Below are 20,187 nucleotides of genomic sequence, written 5' to 3'. Positions count from 1 at the left end.
CATCAAATATCCCCTTCATCCAAAGTTGGGAAACTGGCTGAGTTTTCCTTACGCCATAGAGCATTCCCATCCCTGTTAGTAAATGATTTTGCATCACAGCCCTGCAAAAAAATTACCATAGAGATCCCATTTAAGGCAAGGGGAAAAAAAAAAAAAAACAGAGAAGGAAATATTTTAGGTAGGAGTTGAACAGCAAATGCTTTTTGGTCTCTGTGGGGAGTAATGATCCACAACAAGGACACAATTCTATATGCATGTAATATTATCACATGCTTCAAAAAGCTTTTAAATCACATAAATGCAGTTATGGACCATTGTACAAAATAAACATTCCACTTGTGTTTAGGCTGTTTTTAGTTCTTTGATCTAAAGTGATGCTTGCAGATTTTATTGCTTTGTAAATTAAAGCGGCTTTGATTTGATTGAACTAAATTAATAAGACTTCTGCCTTGTTGCAAGATAACAGCTACAATATATTTTGGCTGCACTGCACATAAGGAAACTGCAGTCTGTAACAATTGCACTGAAGCTTCATGGAGGATTTCAATACCTATTTTAATTAAAACAAAAGCTTATGTAGCACTAATGTGTCCCTTAAAGAGACAAAACTTAAAGTGTCCTTTTAAATCTATTTTAATATGTCTTAAGGACTAGAAGATAAATGGCAGGAGAACCGGGCTCTGACAAGGTACTTTTTCTCTGCCTTTTGAATTTCCTTCTTGCACATTTAAGGCATGTCTCCTTTTAAGTAGTAAATCTTCCTACTTAAATGGAAAAAGAAGCAGTTTTCAGGTGTTCTCTCAGGTGCTGAATGATGGTAGTGCTTTCAACCCAGCCTCAAGGACAGAAGTTACCCATGTCCATGGACAAAGCTGGTGCTATGCTTATTCCCACCTAGTGTGGGCACAGCCCACGACCACTCCAGCAGGAATCCATCATCAGGTCAGCTCCCACTGCACCATCCAGGTCCTCAATCCGTGTTGGCCAATGTGAAACATCACTTTTCTAGCTAATACCTCATCTGTGGGTCTTTAGCTCTGGGGCTTTGCGGGGTGGCTGTGCATGACTAGAAGAAAGGGGGGCCTCAGCTCAGCTCACAACACAGTAGATGTCTTTTAGATGCCCTGAAGAGCCTCCAGTAGCTCACAGCAAAGGCCTCTGACATGGGCAATCATGGGACAAGGCTATTTTAAACCTGCTGATGACTTTAAGCAAGCTGTTTGCTGCCTGTGGGTCTCGTTGACTTTTTTCCCCTGTTGCAGACTGGGGAGGTTTGAAACCAGCGATGTTTTTTGCTTAATGCCATTTACCAAAATCCTTAAACAAAAGCAGCTCTTTGAAAGCTGTAACAATACAAGAAAAGCAAGTGCCAAAAAAATGGAGCTGCCTCAACCGCAGGGGGAACATGGGAGGAGCAGGAGAACTGCTTCCCACAGGAAAGCATGAGGGGCACGTGTTCCCTTCTGCCCACACCTCTGGGGTGATGCCAAGAGCATCCCCATTATCTGGTGGAGTCCCTGGACACAACTGCAGCCAGGAGAGCTCAAGATACAGCTCTGCCTTGCACATCTCTGGGGCTCCAGAGTGAAAACAGCCAAAGAAAATGGAGCAAGATCTCCCTCAAACCCTTCATATCTGTGTCCCTCTGTCCCTTGTTCAATGCTGCTGCCTAAAGCAGACGCCAGCGTGGTGCCAAAACTATGCCAGTGTTTCTGCCCTGACCAAGCAGGGGTCTGAGGGATGCAGGGCTGTGCTTCTTTGCATCCTCTGTTTGTCTTGAAGTTTGTCACCTTTAAATAGAAAAGGGGGAAAAAAATCTTTTTAACTGCAGCCCTCCAAACTTTGCCTGGAGTTGAGAGATCAGCAGATACATTGAAGGGATGGGTTTGTTCATTGACTTCAGTGTGCTTGTGGGCTTCATCTGTTTTGTCCCAGAAGCTCAGATCGGTCTGATCTTTCCTCCTTCACCATGATGAGAATCTGCCCCTGCACAATAGTGCCAGGAGGTTTGGGATGCTTCCCAGTGCTTTGCTAACCAGGTTGGAGGGCCAGAGCTGCTGACCCAAGCTTTGCATGTGCAGATGATCCATAGTCCTGTTGCTGAGACCCAGCTCAGCATCCTGGTCCCCAACATGCTGCTTGTCTCTGCTGTGAGCTCAGTAGTGGGATGAAATCCCCCCCAGCAGCAGCCCCAGCTCCCCATCCTTCCCCTCCTTCTTACCCATTTCATAAATAATTTTAATACAGTACAGAGTGGCTCAAAACAGGAAACTCTGCTGTTTTAGTTTGGTCTGGAGTCAATTTTCCTAATCCCTGCGGTGGAGTTGCTAAGTTACCCTGTCCCAGGGCCCTCGCTGCTGGTTTCATGTGGAAAAAAAAAAGCATAATAAAACAAAATCCTGTGTTCTTCCCTCAAGTGGCGGGGTTTGAACAGGCCGGGGCTCGTTACAGCGCGGAAGGTCCGGCACGGTGAGCGTGTACGGTGCTGTCATTTAGAAATGGCATTTCCCGCAGCTGAAATCCGGCCAGCCAAAAGCAAAGTCTTCTCCGAGGTCAGGGGGGTCAGACATGAGATGAAATGCAAGACAAACAGTGGCCGTGGAAAGCTTTCACTGCCATCTCCTCCGGTGTAATGAGCCCTGGCTGTGTGCTTGGACAGAGGCCAAACATTCATTTACCACAAATCTTCTGTAAATGATTACATTACCTTACATTAGTTTCTGTAGTACCCCCAACTGTTCCTTCCAAAGCAAGTTAAGCAGAAGGAAAGCTGTCACTTCCTTGTAATTATTCTCTCTCGGCCAACGGGCCATGTTCCTCCCATCCCTCCTGCCTGGAGGTGTGGGATGGAGGGGGATAAACCTGCCTTCTCACAGTGGATCATTGGATGCTGCTGCCTCAGATGAAGGAGCAGTGGCACCCACTATGGATTGGGAAGGGTGAAGAGCATGGATGCAGCTGGAGGTGCAAAAGCTCCTTGAAACTGCAGCTAGGGACAGGAGTGGATGCTCAGTGTTGCTTCACACCCATGGGTGATGGTTTGCACTTTGGCCCCTTGGTGTCTCCTTTACTGACTGGGGTCTCTTGGGATAAAGTTTGAAGCTCAGCAAGTATGATCTTGGTTCTCACCAAGGGAGATTGTGGCATTTCTGACCCTGCTGCAGTCCAAGCAGGGGGTGAAACTAGTGCCTTGGATCAGGTCACTTTCTGGCTTGCAAACCCTTAAGTCTACTGTGTCATCCCAAGGTCCAAGATCTGGATGTTTTAAGCAAACCTTGTATCTCCCTAAGCAATTCCTCTTTTCTCCCACTCTACCTCTTATTTTCCCTAAAGCAGACTAAAGCAAAACCGCTTGACCTCATCCCTCATCTTTACCCACACTGGTATCCCCAGCACACTCCTCTGCTATGCCCAGTTGTTCAAGCTGCCTTTGACCACTGAAGGCTCCTTTTTAAAGTTCAGCCAGACGCTCATGGGTGATGAAAGAACAACCAGGCCATTACAACCTGGTATAAACTCACGGTCTGCTGGTGTGAACTAGTTTTCCTAGACAGGAGTAACAACCGCATGGTGATTTCTCCCCTCTCCAGTGCTCCTCATATGACAAATTCCTGTGGCTTGCAATATGGGGCCAGTTTATTTATTTTTCCCTGTCCTACATGTGCAGCCCGTGTTGCAGAGAGGCAGAGCGATCCCTATCTCAACAGCTTTCCATGTCTCCAAGGCACAGGAAATAGCATCTCTTCACCAGCCAAGACTTACAGCTACTCTTGAGGCTGGTGTCGGGGGATCACACTGCTCAAAAAGCCCTTGTGAAGATGCTGTGAGATGAGCAGCACGCAGAAAATAACCCCTGAGAGTTAAACCCTGCTTAAGTTTAAGCCAGGGAACACCATTACTTTCTGTCATTCCCAGGTGTGCTCCCCAGTGCATCCTTCCCTGTGTCCTCCCTCCCCTCTTAGAGCCTTTTCCCAAGGCTTTCTGCAAAGCTGCCATTTGTTATTGATTTTATTTAAGCCACAGCAGTTTATTATTGTTATTAATTCCAGGCACATTTTTAATAGCACTAATAGGTCAAAAGAGAGAACTGCTCATTCGTACACCCTTTCCTTAGGCTGTAGCTGGTTTAAGCGATGCATCTCCTTAGCACAGAAACAAACGGGAAAGGGAGATACGGGCTGTTAATGGTGTTTGTAAAGTGCTGAAGTACGAGTGTGAAGGAGTGAGAGGCAATACCAGGAGGTGTTTAAATATCATCCTATATGAGCATGGGGTGTTAAAAAGAATTCAGCTTTGCTGCCTTTTGGGAACATGGGAAAGTGGCACTAATCCTGCAGTTAATTCCTGTTAGACGGGTAGGCTTTTGCAGTATTACCCTAAAGGCAATAGCCATAATTGCCAAATATTGTCCTAAAGTGTTTCAATATGGCCACAAGTGAGCAACTTGTGCCTGAATTTGTCCTTGTGCTGAAATCCATAGGCTTCATTCAATGGAAGAGTGATGGAGAGAGCGTTATCATCCCTCATCATTACATCTGTTATCTGGCTGCTAAGGTTTTGTCACTGCTACAGATTTTCCCAGGAAGAAAGAATGCATTTGTTGGTGTGAATTTTGGAGTAGATAACTCCTGATGTGTGCTGGGCTTGTCTGTAGAAAACTTACACTGCAAAGCATAAGGATGCCTGTGGGGGTCCTGCCCTTATGCTTCAGCAGTGAAAACCAACAGCATTTTCCCTGTTGGCATCACCCCCTTCACCTCCTGGAGCACAGGAGCCTTTGGCAAGGGATGAGGGAAGGTCACTGCGCTCCATGAAAGATCTTGCACGGGGCAGGAGCTGTTTCTGAGCCCCCATGGGAGCTGCAGCCATGCATCCTCTCGATGCCATCATCACCATTGCTTCTGGGCACAGACTGTGCTGTCCCCCAGGCTGACAAACTGGGAACCCTCTGGGCCTGCTGCAGATTAAAGCAATCAGATTAACAGTGGGACATAAGATGGGGTAGGAAAACCCCAATTTTAAGGGATCACAAAGGGGCCCTGGTTTGAACGGAAGCTTCTGCTACCAGGAAGTTTGCCTTTTGTTTGATCTATTTTGCACATCCCTATTAAATAACTAATTATTTAACATCTTTTAAAGCTTTGCTATATATTACAGCAGGCAGGACACAAATGGCTGCTTTTAATAATATAAAAGCCCATTAGCTTCATTTACTGTTAATGTTAAAATAAACATGAGGCAATTTAGATATACTATTCCAATTTCACGGAAACTTTGATGTTTTTCTTCTCCACTCACATAATTAAGGGAAAAAACTACTAATGATATTAAGTTTGTACAGTGTTAATGACAGAAACAAGCTGCAGTAGAAATTGCAGCCATTAATACGGAAAAATAAAATATTTAAGAGGGGAGATAAATGAAAGCAATTTTAATAAAGTAAAATGAAGAAAATTAATTTTGGAAACTTCCAGTGTTCTGGAAGCGCTGTCGCTTTATGACACATCTCGTGCTTGTCTCCGCTTGGGGTTAGTTGGATGGAAATGTGGCATTATTATTTGAACACCTACCTGCTCACTTTTTCTAGTGCCCATTGTTTTCTGCAATGGCCTAAGTCTGCCCTGATTTACAGGCGGGATTCTGGCAGCAGCCAAAGGTAGGTTTATCCCTATGAGATGCTCTATCACAAGCTTTTCTGGGAGGCAGGCGGACTTCAAGCATCTCAAACACCCTAATGCCATGCTGCGATGCAGTATGATACTGTCCCAGCTGTACGGGGCTTATCCCAGGTGGCATCCAGCATAGACATAGAGTGTTTGAAGGAACTGACATCTGTGTGAGGCAGGGTTTATGCCTTTTTGGGGAGTAGCAGTTAGGAGATGCTGCGGTAGTGCAGGGTTGAAGACTGAGCATTGGTAACATAGAGAGCAGCTAAAGGGGCTCTGCAGCACGTAGAGCTGGACTGAGATTCACTGTGTGGTGCAAGTTTGAGTCCTCAGAACAACCCAGAGCTGGAACAGGAACAAAACAGAGTCTGTACTGAGGGAGGTTAGAACAGAGGTAACCTGGGGGTCCAGCAGCTGAGCACCAGCCTGTGCTCTCGCTGTGATGGAGATGAGATCAGTGAGGAACATCACAGAATCACACAGTGGTTGACAGGCTGAGAGAGCTGGGCTGGTTCAGCCTGGAGAAGAGAAGGCTCCTTAAGGGGACACCTTAGAGCAGCTCCAGTGCCTAAAGGGGCTACAGGAAACCTGGAGAGGGGCTTTGGACAAGGGCCTGTAGGGACAGGACAGTGTTCAAGGTCAGGTTAGATAGGGCTTGGAGCTCTAGTGGAAGGTGTCCATTCCCTCAGAAACGTCCCACATTTCCAAAGTCTGGAGGAAGGGTTAACTGCCATCCACTTTGTATTTCAGCCTCTCCAGTGCCTCTTCCACACCATCAGCTCCATCACTCTAACATGTGGCAGCCGTTTACAGCAACCCATTTTTAGAAACAACGCCGTGATTTATTTTATGCATTTATTTACAGGAAATGATTAATTAAATAAATTCTTTTCATTAATTGTTTTGCAGACAACCCGAAGAGATAATCATCACATGCTGACAATCACTTGCCATCAATTATCCACACGCTGCTGCTGTCAATGAATCACAGCCCCTACCTGGTGGGAGAGTCACTGCTGGTGCCACTGAGGCATTTCACCAATAATGTATAACGGGGGAGGAGATGAGACGCTACTTTCAGACCGGCTGTGAGATTGATATGCAAGCCAAAGGGAAATGCATTAAAGTATTTAACTGCTTGGAAATCCACCATAATGAACATCCAAAGGTATCTTATTACTAGCTCACTGTAGCTTGCCTTTATTTATTTGTTAGCATTTAAATTCTGTTCAGATTAGTTCTTGTGCTGGAAACACTCTTGTGGCCAGGGTGGGTCCTGCTCTTGCTCTGCTGAAGGTCATGGCTGAAGCATCAAGTCTGTTTGCTGAAGTCACTGCAACAGGGGGTGGGAAGGGAGAGGGATGTGGGGTGGCAGACTGAGCACAGGGGAGGTCAAGGACTGGGACAGCACTTGCGTGGATCTGAGGTTGTGGCATTTCAGTGGGCACGGGTGAGCATGTCCATGATTCTCAGGGTGGTTGCCCCTTGAAGTTATGTTGCTCGAGGTCATAGATCATAGAATCATAGAACAGTTTGGGTTAGAAAGGACCTTAAAGCTCACCCAGTTCCATCCCCTGCCACGGGCAGAGACACCTTCCACTAGAGCAAGTTGCTCCAAGCCCCTGTGTCCAAGCTGGCCTTGAACACTGCCAGGGATGGGGCAGCCACAGCTTCTCTGGGCACCCTGTGCCAAGCACCTCAGCCCCCTCACAGGGAAGAGCTTCTGCCTAAGAGCTCATCTCAGTCTCCCCTCTGGCAGGTTAAAGCCATTCCCCTTGGCCTGTCCCTACAGGCCCTTGTCAAAAGATCCTCTACAGATTTCTTGTAGGCCTCCTGCACCTTGATGCTGGGGCAGCATCTGCAGCACTGTGGCTCAGGGCTTAGGGCAGAGACTTGCTAGGCACCATGGTCCTAGTGCCTGGGTAGTATTTCTTATGGCTGTTCAGGGTTGTGGAGAAAAAAGCAAGTGTCCTGTTTCCCAGTGCAATCCCATCCCCATCAAAAGCCCCCTCGTGCCTATTAGATAAAGAAACTCAAACTCTTCTTCCCATGGCCAGTGTCACTCTGGCTGGGTGAGGGGACACTGAGACTCCTCAGAGCTGAGAAGAGTGAGGCACCCAGTGAGCAAAGTTCTTGTGAAACCGGACCAATGTGCTCAGCGATGTCTGAGCTTCCCAAACATGCCAGAAGGCCATTAAATGGAATGTATTCAGTGCTAAGAATTATGGTATCTTCAGAGCCAAAAGTGTATAATTAAATTATAGCATCTGAGATTGGAATTGCTTTTTCGCTTGTAGGAGAAGAAAGCAAAAAAAAGCAGACATTTTAATAACATGTCATAAGTTTTACAGTTATTGGATTTTCAGATTGTTTACAAAAGCAATATTGTTAAATTGCATAGTTGGGTTTTTTTTCTGAAGTCTTTTGATAAAAAGAATAAACTAACGCTAATGTTCCCAGGAGGTAAAACCAAATTGCATTTCACTTTTGTTATTTGTTTAATTATCCATTCAGGCAGTCAGTATATAAAAGTCATTTTCGGCAGATTCCTTCTGAAAGTCTCAGGCTCCAGCTGTAACTGCAAAGAGCATCCAACTTTTATTTAACATTAATAAGGCAAGGCAAAGCCTGGTACTACCAGCACCTTATCTGCGATTCCAGCAGCCTTTACAAGGGATATGGGTAGGAGGGGACGTCAGGCTGGTAATTCCCAATACGTAGGACTTGGGGGATCTTTGGGTCACAGTGTCCCATTTATTTTAAATAGGGAGCCACTGGGGATCCCTTCCTAAAAATCACAGTCCCCAATGGCCCAGGATGAGCACAGTTTTACAAGCTGCAGTGTCAAAGCCGGGTAAATCTTGAGTGGTTTGAGGGGGTTGTGAACTCTCTGGGTAATGTTTGTTGGGATTTTGTCCTGCCTGTTCCTCCCTGTTGGTGGTAGGAGAAGGGAGTCTGTGCTTCAGGAGCTGGGTTCGCTCCTGAACCTGGGTGAGGCTCACGTTTGAAACATGACCTGGCTTAGCTCAAAGGCAGGAGCTGTTCTCATGGCTGATTTTGTTGGTTGTGTCTCACTTTTGAGGAGATTTAATCAATGGATTTCATCTACACCTTTCTGCCTCCACCAACACTCTGGTGTTTCTCTGCAGCCATCCCTAGTGAAGTATTTTTAGCTGGTAGTTTCAGGAGCCTTTAAACACAATTCGCTTGACAAGGAGATGTTTTCCATAGGTGCAAACCTACCAAAGCACTCAGTAACTGCTGTCTGTGTAGATGCTCCTGCATGATACACCTGTAGATGTTTTCTCTCTTCTGTTAGTATCTTATTCCAGAGGCTGATTTCTGCCATGCTTGAAGCACTGATGCTGATATGCAAGATTATTTTCCAGCCTTATGCAATACCAGGGAACTCTTTTCAGGTAGTGGCAGGAGCTGACCTATTCCTGGTCGTTTTGTAGGACACCCGGTTGAAATTAGCTTGTTCTTCTGGACTTACTGCCACATAAAAGCAGCATCTGAGCTGAGGGCTATGACATTAAACACAGAAACAGGTCACAAGGAGGCATAAAGCTGAGCCACCTTTTTAGCTGCCTGCAACCAGTGGGATGAAATGAAAGGAGAAAGCATTCCATCCTTCAGGATGAGCAGCCTGCTCCTCCCATGTATCGGCTGTTAAATGCTTATCAGTGGGAGGGAGGTTATTAAGAACAGTGAAGTTCTCCAGTCATAAAGATGTTTGACTCCTCATTTGCACGCGTCTGCTGGAATCAATCAAAGCGGAAAAAGCTGGAGGATAAAAATCGATAAGGGAAGAACAAGGCTGTGCAAGGCATGGGAAGACATATAGATACAGATAGGTCAGTGCAGGGCAATCGTTTATTGTGCTAATAGATGGGACAATGATAATACAGAATCGATCAGATGCTGCCTAAGCTGATGTGATTCAGTGGCTCCAGAAGACCTGGTCTGGAGCATCTCACAAAGGGATGCTTGGATTCGCTGCACAGTTCCCAACTCACTTAGTTGCAGATATTGGCAGGTGTATTTATAACGCAGGGGAAAGGCAAAATGAGACTTGCTTTGGGTTAAATACCTAATAAAGAAGGACTTTGCTAACAAATGCTCTCACTACTCCAGTAGATATTCATTGCCCAGTATGGATTCAGAGGCTGTCACTGCACAGCCTGCTCCTCCTGTGAAAACTGCACATGCAGCTTATAGCAAACTTTGCCTCCCCTCAAAGCATCACAGGACACGGGGGGACTTATTAAACCTCCTGACATCGCTGTGGCTGGAATTGGCTCTGTCCAAAATCCCAGTGGGGAAACTGAGGCACGGGGAAGGTGTCTTTGCGCATGGCAGGGGGTTGGAACTGGATGAGCTTTTAGGTCCCTTCCAACCCAAACCATTCTGTGATGTTTGATTCTGGACTGTCAGTGTCAGCAGCCTTCAAGTGCTGGAAAATTTGAAGACCGGGTTAGGAAAGCATGTCCAGGAGAGTTTAGACAGGGCTGAGCCCTGGGGCAAGAGGGTAGTAGGTGAACAGGCAAGATCCTCCCAGGCCTATGCCCCTTCTTTGGGTGCAGGGTGCTGCCCAGAAAGGGGCTTTGCAGGTGCCCAGATACTTTGGGCTTTTCCTGTGCCCTGCAGCTAAAAAAAGGGAAGGAAACCCAAATTTCTTGGTAACAGCTGTGTTTCCTTAACAAACAAATGTTCCCTTAAAACATCCAGGATGACGAGTTGACAGTAATGAAGTAACATCTGTCCAATCAGTGCACTTTTTGGCAGCCCCGGAGCCTCCAAGTGAATGTTCCCTAATGTTCACCAGACACTCCACAGCACCTGCTCTTCACCCCCAGCCTCTCACCGCTGCCTCCAAATGCAGAACAGATGTGAGGGCTGAGATAAAACCCTTCCCCAAACAATCTATCAGGTTAATAGCACTGATCAAACAAAACAATCTCAGAACATCACTTATTTTGCTCCGGGCACCATCTGCCTTGCTGGGGCATGAACCCTGCCATTAACGCTTGCAGGGATGCCAGAAGGAAGGGCTGGGACTCTCAGGATATGGCAAGATGCTTAAACAACACCTATTATGGACTATCACTAGTGTGGGGACTGGAGCACTTAGGGATGTTGCTGCAAGGAGTAATAGCCGGATAGCAAGAGCATTCCTGTATGCATCAGCTCCAGGGTGGCTCTGAGCCTGCCTATGGCTGGGAAAACAAAAAGCAAGGACGCTAGAGAGGTATTTTCCATGGAGGCAGAGGAATGTTGTTGGTATTGCAGATGGTGCTGCAAAGACCTGGCATGTCCAGTGGAATTCTGGTTGCTCATACCCAAGACCAAAGAAACCAGCAGGAAAGGGCAGTTTGGACACTGGATCAGCGGCAAAGTTCATCTCCTGAGGGGCAGTTTGTCCTGTCTGGCTCAGGGCAGGTAAGAGCAGGGGTGCAGGACTGTGTTATGTTGGTGTGGAGGGAGGCAAGGTACTACTTGTGGTGTATGACTGCTGTTGTCCCGCTGTCAGGATCACCCCTGGCTCCCCAGCACTCTATGAGGTGCCATATGAGCAAACCAAGGTGATCGCCCTGTCTGCCCCTGTTAGGGTCCTTGGCTCATGCCTGCTCCACTTAACTCAGCAATAATGGTGTTTTACACCAAATTCAATCACCGAGCATACACCAAGAGCCACAGGTTCAAGGTTGTCCTCCCCACATCCAGCCATGCATGGCACTGGCACCAACCCCGTATCTCCTGCTGCCTGGTCCCATTTCCCTGCACATGAGGCAGCGTGGGCTGTATCCCATGAGGGCAGCAATCCTGTCTGGGCAAGTGGCACTTCAGGGCTGTTTATTTTCTATTTAATTAGCTCAGCTCCATGCATCAGCTCAGGGGTCAGCAGGTCCCAGCCCTGAAAGGTGCTGCCATCGCTGGGTTGTTGCTATTCATTTCTCAACAGCCTCTTTCGTTCCCTTGCTAAACCCGTGCTTAGAGAGGTCCCTCCAGGCTGTTCTCTGTAATGGGGCATGTTTACAGGGATGCAGAGTGACAAAAAGAGCAGCTGCTGTCTTTGCTTCTTCCTCTGGTCTTGTCTTGAACGGAAAGAGCAAACCTCTTCTCTCCTTCTGAATGGGGGCATGTGAAAGAGCCTGAAGTGTGAGGCTGAGAAGGCCCAGGGATATCCCATGGGGCATCCTACACCTGGGATGGAGCTGCTCCTATGTGCCCAAGCCACATGGCGTGGCACAGCATCACCAACGTAGAGCATCAGGGAGGACTGAGCAGGGTATGGTAACTGTAAAACCATGTCACACACCGATGGCAGCACAGGTTAAGTAAATGGAAGCCTTATTAGTCATAAAAGATGTGATATGGAAACACTTAAGGCGACCACTCAGACAGAAAGAGCTAATTTAGAAATCTATTAGGTGCAAAAAGCACAGCATATGTGGTGCAATAAGGGAGAGGAATGCAATCACCAAAGCATATGGACACCTTCCCGTGCCTCAACATATCTGTTAGCTTGGCCTATCAGTTCCCGAGAGCGCTGTCACTCAGGATTATTAATGTGCTGCCTCAGCACTTGCAGGGAGCAGCCACGGGCTCTTCTCTGGGTCACAGCAGCAGCTTTCATCTCCAGCCAGCCCTGCTCCAAAGCCAGAGGGGTGGCTGAGCTCTGAGAGCTCTCAGGTGCTGCTGGCTGGCGTGGGGTGGTTTCCCTACCACACATACAGACAGTGACCAAGCCCCAGGTATGTACTATAAGGTGCTTGCTGGCATCAGGAGCTACGTCCTGGGCAGCTGCAGATGGGCAAGGCTGGGCATGGTTTTCCAGAGATCTGTCTGCAGACTGCAACAGCAGCTGCAGACAGTGGGTTGCTGTACTCACCAGCCACTCACACTGAGTTATTAAGGCTCTTTTATTTGCTGGGCTGTGAGAAATAGAGATTGATGCAGATACCTGGAGATGCCAGCTCTGTTTGGCAATTAGACAGGATCCTTTCCTGCAGTCCCAGTGCTGTCTTTGCAGAGCTGTCTGCACTCCAAAGTCCTTCCAGGAACATTACCTTCTGCCTGCAGCCAGGCTTGGCAGCACAGGAGGACACAAAACCATCCAAGACCATGAAAACAGCAGAGACCACAGGCACAGAGCATCGGTCCATGACATCCTTTTGTGCAGTTAATGGCCCTGGCTGCCTGGAAGGGCAGTAATCTGGAAAGAAACTGCCACTGCCCATTGCAGCCAATGCTGGAAGTGCTGTAAGCAAAGCATTCACGCGCACTAGGGCCAGAAGCCTCCCACCTCTGCCCTTCTGAGGGCTGCATTCACAGCAGCACCTCCCTTCCCATGGCAGGGGGTTGGAACTCGGTGATCTTAACGTGCTTTCCAGCCCAAACCAGTCTGGACTCGGGGTCAGGGCCATGCCAGAAGGGCTGTGCTCCGAACTGCGCCGCGGGCGCCGAGCACCGTGTGCTGCGTGCAGGCAGCCACAAGAGAGAGCCCGTACACCGGGAACGGGCACTGCGAGGGCAGAAACCGTCCCGGCTGCTCTGATGCATGCACTCCGCTGGGTTTGTTGCGTTTGGGGGCTCGGGGATTTTGGGGCTGTTTCGGGGGCGACCTGAGTATCTGGAGTGATGCCGTGACCTGAAAGCATTAGGGTGTGAGGCTGGGTTGTCACTGTGTGTAATTCAGAGCGTTTCTGACTTCCCATTCTGCAGCACAGGGGCTGGTTTTGGAGCAGAAGTTGTTTTGCTGTGGTGGCTGCTGCATAACCATCACCTTCCTGCTCACGGTTCCTTGTAACAAACATAAGCTATTTAAACCTGGGCCACTCGTAAGAGGGAAATGCATGAATTAGAGATCAGAGCATTAATGAATATAACCGTCCTTTAAAAGTCACTGCAGCCACAGTACTATATTCCAGCTAAGGGTCTGGCTCAGAGCACATCTGTGGAGATTGTGTGGTATAATATGAGCTAGAAGGAAATTTGATATCAAAGTAAAATATCCTGCCAAAACCTTCTGAGCTTTTGGGATAGAAATTCCCCTCCCCATGTAGAGCATGCCTGGGAGCCATGCCTCTCCCATGCCTGCCATCATTAGATCTCTTTCTGGGGTCCAAAAGCTGGATTTGTTGTTCCATTAACACAAAGCAAAGATGAATTAGCAAGGGCGGAAGGTGAAAGGTCTGTCTGCAGGCTCGCCTGGAGTCAAACAGAGGGGTCTCAGCTCATCTTGCATGAAGCGCAGCAAACTAAAGCCTCAGCCTTGGGGCTCGCAGCCATTGAGTTTATGTATATTGATTTCACACCTCCACTCATTTGCTTCAGCTTTCCATAGTGCTTTCATGCGGGCAAATTTAAGGCCCAGCAGAGAAGGAACATCCTTAGCTGGAAAGATCAACTGTGGCAAATTTCGCGATAAAAGTCAATCTTCCGTGCTCCTTTGTTTTACTGCGTGCTGTAAGAGAGGAGACATTCATTTCATCCAGCTGGATTTTCACCCTGAGCTTTCCTTTGGACCAAACAGGAGGGAGGGAGGCTGCTGTGCTTTGCTCTCCCTAGAGCCCAGCCCCACCAGTTACCTGAAAATACAGACCCATATGAATGAGAATGCTGGGGGGGGGTGTATTTCTTTTTAGACAAATTCCAAGGAGCTGTGATTTCTAACTGCCTTTAATTTTAGGGAAATGTAATTAGGCACATTTTGCTCAAGTGAATGATATTGGATCAGTGTTACTGAAATGAGGGGGTCACTTCTCACCCCCTTATTTCTGGTGCTGTTTCTGGAGCTGTGGCCCCTTTCCTTTCTGATTCAGGTTGATCTGATCACAGGACAAAATCAAGTCTGTGTTTTTTCCTGCATCCTTTCCAGTCCCCATCATCTTTCTCCACTCCAGAGAAGCTAAATCCAGTTTATACATTTGGCAAATGCACTTCAGGGCACTTCTGACCTCAAAAATGAGATGGTTTTATTCGCACCGGGGTGTGTTTTGCAAAAAGCATCTCAGCACTGAAAGTTGCAGGTCCAAAGGTGGGTGCTGCTGGCATGAGCTGGGTCCTGTCCCTTGGGGAAAAGCCTTTACCTGTCCTTGCAGAGGGACCCAGCCTTGGCTTTGCTGAGTATTTATCCCACTGAACGGGTGCAGCTTCCAGTTTGCAGGGCAGAAAGCTGGAGCTGGCTGAGTCATCTCCCTCCAGCACTGCTTTGTTTGGATTCAGAGTGCTGCTCCCGGCTGCAGTACATTTGATCTGTTCCCAGGACAGAGGAGATAAGAACAGGATCATGATGGAGGTCAGGAATCCTCCCTGCTCACTGGGCTGAAGTGAACACTGTGTGCAGGGCTGTGACCCCCTGAAGGCTGCATTGCTTGTAAATCAGGACTACAAGCTGCTGTGCCACCAGTACAAAGCAGAGGAGGGTCAACAGAGCAGGTTTTAATCCTGGACCTCCTCCACGAGCAGGGAGTGTGCACTGGAGAGGCAGATCTCAGTCCAGGTCTGGGACTGTGTGTGCCAGTGTGGGAGTTGGGCCACTCTGTTCTGTGCTTCCCTTTGTAATTGCAGTTAAGAACAGAGAAGGTCAAGGAAAAATTCCTACAGAGTCTTTGTATGTTCACCCAGGATAAATACAGGTGGATGGAAAGGGAGAAGAAAGAGGTGACATGGGGGCAAAGGAGGTTGGTTAACCTGGAGTAAGAAATGCTCAGGTTGGCACCACTGTGAGCCCTGCAGGGATGCGGTGGAGCATCATCCTCATTCACAAGCATCAGCACAAGGAATTGCTAAAGGAAAATAGGGACCAAAACTCCTTTTACAGACATTACATGGTCTTTGTTATATGTATCCCACAAAAATGTGCTTTAATCCTGGAGTGGGGGAGAAAGTCTGTGGTTTCATCCCTACCATCTAAGCAAGGGATTAAAAAAATCCCTATTTCCGCATACACATAAATGGCTAATTTTACTAGGCAGGGCTGTGGGAGCAGGGTGACCTGGGTCGGGGTGATTCATGCACACCAGGGCAGTAGGAATTCCTTGTTCAAGGTGTCTTTTCCCTCAGTCTGCTTGGTCACTGTGTGAGTAACAGGGAACCTCGACTCTGTTATTAATATGCCATCAGACCGTATGTTGTTAGCCTCAGCCCATATGTATTTTTGAAAAGAACCACCTGTGAGTAATTCTGCCTCCTCAGAGCAGTAAAATCTGCTTCAGTGTGCAGGGAAGGGGGCTTCAGGCTTTTACTGAATTTGTAGGAACCTCCCTACAAATGTGGGTCATCCCTCAGGGGTTATCCTGGTCCCTGTGCTTTCCCAGTTGTGCCACCTTCCTCTTCAGGAAACCAGCCCTGAAGAAGAGGCTGCTGTTGTTTTTCGGGCAGTTGATGGTTCTGTTCATCTCAGGTTATTTTCACAGCATCAGGAGAGACGGTATTTCAGTGGAGGCACTGCCAGTGAGTCACCTCCACTGCCAAGGACAGAACACAGACATTCTGGGGAGGTGACAAGGATGAATGGCTGACCTGCTCAGGGATGTCGGCAGGACTCAGTTACCCCAAATAGGCACACAATAGGGTGTATGCCCAAGTCCAGCCACAGGCTCCCTTTTCTTTCCTTCTACTTCATTTTGTAAGGATTTTGGATGGACCGAGGCCCTTTTCAGAGCTCTTGGAGCCTCTTATCCACTGCAGCTTTGGCATGTGCTGCTAAAGGATGTCCCAAAGACAGTTGTGGGTTTCCTGTTTCTGGGGGCATCAGGATGGAGGGTTCTATCTCATCCTCTCTGAGCTGGTGGGGATGGCTGCACTCCCAGCTGGGAAGCAGGAGAAAGGCAGAGCCATTCAGAGAGGTGGCTGTCACTGAGGAAGAAATTTCACCTTTTCGGTTTCAGGGAGGAGAACTCATTTAGCAGCAGCAACCACGGGCCAGTGAAAGTCTGGAAGTAGCTATTGTTTGCAGATGCAGGAGGAGATGTTTGCTAAACACGTTCTGAATCAGTGTTTCACTGGATTGAAACCACATGCTGGTGTGGCTGATGTGTGTGTTGTTTCAGGGTAAAACATTAATGAAAAACTTTTGGGCAAGCCACTTCCAGTAAACCATATAGCCCCTGTGTGTGCAGTGCTGGGAATGCATGAGAAAGAGTCCAAATTAAAAGGGCGAATACAACAGAAGAGTTGTTCCCCATCCCTTTTGTGTCCTACCCGTGCTATCCTCACTCACCCAGCACACACGAGGCGAGGGGCAGCTCCAGCACCTGGGATTATTAATGTGGAAACCTGGCACCTTGGATCACTCCCCTCCGTCTGAGCAGGCTGGAACTCACAGAGCCTTTTTTTTCCCCTTGCAGACGGAAAATATTCCTCAGTGGAGCCCCAGGATTTGACCGACCAAACAATAACACTCGCTTGAAGTGTGTCCAGCAGCCAGGTACACAGCAGCTCTGCTGCCTTCACCAGGGATGCACCAACACTGGCTCCTGGCCCCGATGAAAGGCTTTGAAGCGCAGCACGATGCTTTCCAAACACAAGCCCTTAGCAACTGGGGTTGTACCTGAAGGTTTACACCTTGTCCAGACTGGAAAGAGTGAGCAGGACCACGGCGCTGTATTGAAGCTGCTTTGCAGCCAGTACCCAGGTATTTCTCCATCATGGTGTGCTTTGGAGCGGGTTAAAACCACCTGGACTTTGCACCCAGCTTTTAGCAGTGCTGGAGATTTGGGGTTAGGAAAAAGCAACATGGTTTTGGGCAAGTTGTTAGATTTCAATACCCAGTGCAGCCTGTCAGTGGAGCTGTGCAGAAATGCCCACTGCAAAACCTTGTGCCTTTGGAAGAGAGGTTTGGATCCTCTCCTCTGCTCCTCACACAGTCCTGGTTTGATAGAGGAATGCTTTTGGGAGAGTCACCCTTGGCATATGGACATCAGCATCACTGGCAGGCTGTGAGCTCCCAGGCACACCCTAAATGCCAGGAGTAAGGCCACTTGCTGCTTCTCTGTGTCACCCAGGGCACTGAGTCAGCAAAGCCCTTCAGCATATGCTTAAAGTCAAACCCATTCAATTAAGTACATTTACTTATTTTAATGCCTAGATGTGGCTCAGATACCGGATACATTTGCTGTATGTGCTTATTGCCTTTCTGGACGGCTTTCTTTTCTGTATCATTTGGGCAGCAAGTGCTTGCTCATCCCCGTTCTGCTCCAGCTGTGAGGGTTCACTCTTGCTTTTAAGAAAAAACAGGAAGCTGTAAGTGCTGTGAATGGGATGTGTGGTGTGAGAGGTTGTGCAAATGGAAGAAAGAAACAGCACAAGAGTCCAGTGCAAGTCACAAAATAGAAGGGGGAAAATAACTGGGGTGAAGATGCATTTCAGGCCCAGCAGTGTTACACATCGTGTGTCTGGAAGGGGAACCAGTTTATCAGAGCCTTCACCTTTCTTTTCTCTCCCAGTTTCTCAATGGGGAACTCACTGCACCAGCTAGCAGCACCTTTTTCTACTCCTTGTATTATACTTCTGGTCTTAAACAAAGCTTCAGACTCACTGAGGTCTTGTCCTCACTAGCAGTGGCTTCCAGTGTGTGGTACCAGCAAAACCCTGTGGTGGAAAGAGTTTGTGCTGCTGAAGGAAATGTTCCCTTATACAGGAACACCATAAGGTGTGGCACCAAAAGTCCTTCTTGGCCTGATGGCAAGAGCGCAGTGGTGGGGCTTTGGCTGGACATAAGTGTGGTGAAAACCCGTTCTCCTAAGCAGGGAAGCTGTGCCAGGGGCAGCTTCCAGAGCAGAGCAGACCTTTGTTTATCAATCCTTTGAATTGTCCATTTGAAGCAGTGCCGAAGGTTTAACCCACCACAGATTTTTGAAAGGAAGTTTTGGAGCGATCGCTCTCATTCACTGGAGGGGTATTTTTAGAGCAGTGACTCAATTTAATCTTTCTGGAAGATATTGGTTAAGCCTGTTAAATTCCATAGGATTTCTCATGGGATTGAGGATGAGCGAGAAGTAGACAGACAGCTGATGACCAACACTGACTACTCCAGGGGCTGTTTTCTGTTCAAGGACTCTCTTTAGTAGGGGCAATCTTAAATGTCATGCCTTGAAAAAGAACCAGAGATATTTCAAGGGCCCCTTTCTTGGTGATCTCATGTCTACACCAGGGAAACCTTAATTATAAATCATGGTAACACCAACGGGGATGTATCATACCCATCCCTGCAGCCCCTCCTTGCAGCAGGAGCCCTGCTCCCGGCTCGTCCTCCCTATCTGCTTCCTCCTCAGACGGTGTTTACCGGATCCTCCCAGCACTGGCGGTCGGAGCAAAGGGAGGAGAAGGGGTTTGGCTTTAGGGATTCGCACCAAAAATAAACCCCTCGCTGGGAGCCAGGCAGAGCTGGAACCTTGGGAAACGCTCCCGCCCAAACACACAGCCGGCCTTCCTCGGGTGGAAAATTAGAGATGGGTATTGGAGCAGGCGTGGGCAGCAGGTCGCCTGCACAGGCTTTGCAGAAACCCCTGTTGCCTTGACAAAGACATGTCCTGGGCTCAAATAACCAGTGACTCAAGCAAGAGCAGATGCTGATGGGCTGGCCAAGGGCAGGTAGTTCAGAAGGAAGCCCTAACGTCAACAGGGATAACTGTGTGGGTGAAGAAGTTTGGCCAGCACTGCTCAGTTTAAGATTCTCACAGCATTTGATTTACAAACTAAGATGTCTTTGATTCTGCTCTTTCTTGAACTGCTCAGAAAAGAGGAATTTCCTGAAGCTAATGATTAGCTGGTGCAGATCATGTCTCCTGGTAGTCCTCCTTGGTGCACTGTTTCCCTCCATCTGCCTCTTCTGATGCACCAGAATACTCCTATGGCTTTTGAAAGCCCATTGAGTCAATCTCCAAATTCATATTTGCAGCAAAACATTCATGTTTGCATGTGGTGTCAGAACAAGATAAGTGTCTATGCAATTAAGAACCAGCTGTTGCTGGCAGCCTGCCCCAACCGGTCTCAACAAGGAGCAAGACAGGTAGCCTGCTTTCATCAGACCCTAGAATCACTTTCAAACCACCCAGCATATTCACACCAAGGAAACAAAACAAGCATTCTTTCTCAGCCTGTAGGAATGGCACCTTGGTTTGCGTCCAAAGCACGAGATGAAGTTGTTCTAAGACATAAGCGCTGTGGGGAGGACAGCGTGTTTCCACAAACAACACCTGGCAGGAGGGATTACAAACAGTGCTGAAAGGGTGCCAATCTAAAGCTGTTAGAGGCTGAGATCCAGGGCAGGTGTGGCTGTGCTTTCAGAGTCGCCCCCAGCCAGTGTTTCAGGAACTTGGCATCAACTGGCAGGGCCAGATTTGCTAAGGAGGTCAGCATCCAGGATGTGGAGCTCACTTGGAAACCTGTCCCATAATATCCAGCAGAGAAATAATACATACCTTGAGGGCGTCACAAATGCTTCCCCACTGCACCAAGCGCAAGGAGAGCTAAGAGCCTTCTTTCTCTCCTTATCTCTCTTTTCTTTCAC

At 48.0% G+C, this 20,187-nt stretch overlaps 1 long non-coding RNA gene across 1 annotated transcript in view; it reads left to right on the top strand.

Moving 5' to 3' along the window:
- Nucleotides 1-17,141, top strand: part of LOC133265658 (uncharacterized) — a 63,010-nt gene extending 45,869 nt beyond the window's left edge. The window contains exons 2-4 of the long non-coding RNA XR_009742043.1: nucleotides 6,576-6,834; nucleotides 10,959-11,108; nucleotides 17,024-17,141. This is a non-coding gene — a long non-coding RNA (uncharacterized LOC133265658). The remainder of the gene's footprint in view (nucleotides 1-6,575; nucleotides 6,835-10,958; nucleotides 11,109-17,023) is intronic.
- Nucleotides 17,142-20,187: the final 3,046 nt, after the last annotated feature.

Source organism: Pezoporus flaviventris, unplaced genomic scaffold, assembly GCF_033815535.1.
Source record: "Pezoporus flaviventris isolate CSIRO_AGI_PZ_B2104156 unplaced genomic scaffold, CSIRO_AGI_Pfla_v1 ptg000006l, whole genome shotgun sequence".
Classification (NCBI taxonomy): Eukaryota; Metazoa; Chordata; class Aves; order Psittaciformes; family Psittacidae; genus Pezoporus; species Pezoporus flaviventris.
This window is presented reverse-complemented; position numbering and strand designations above follow the sequence as displayed.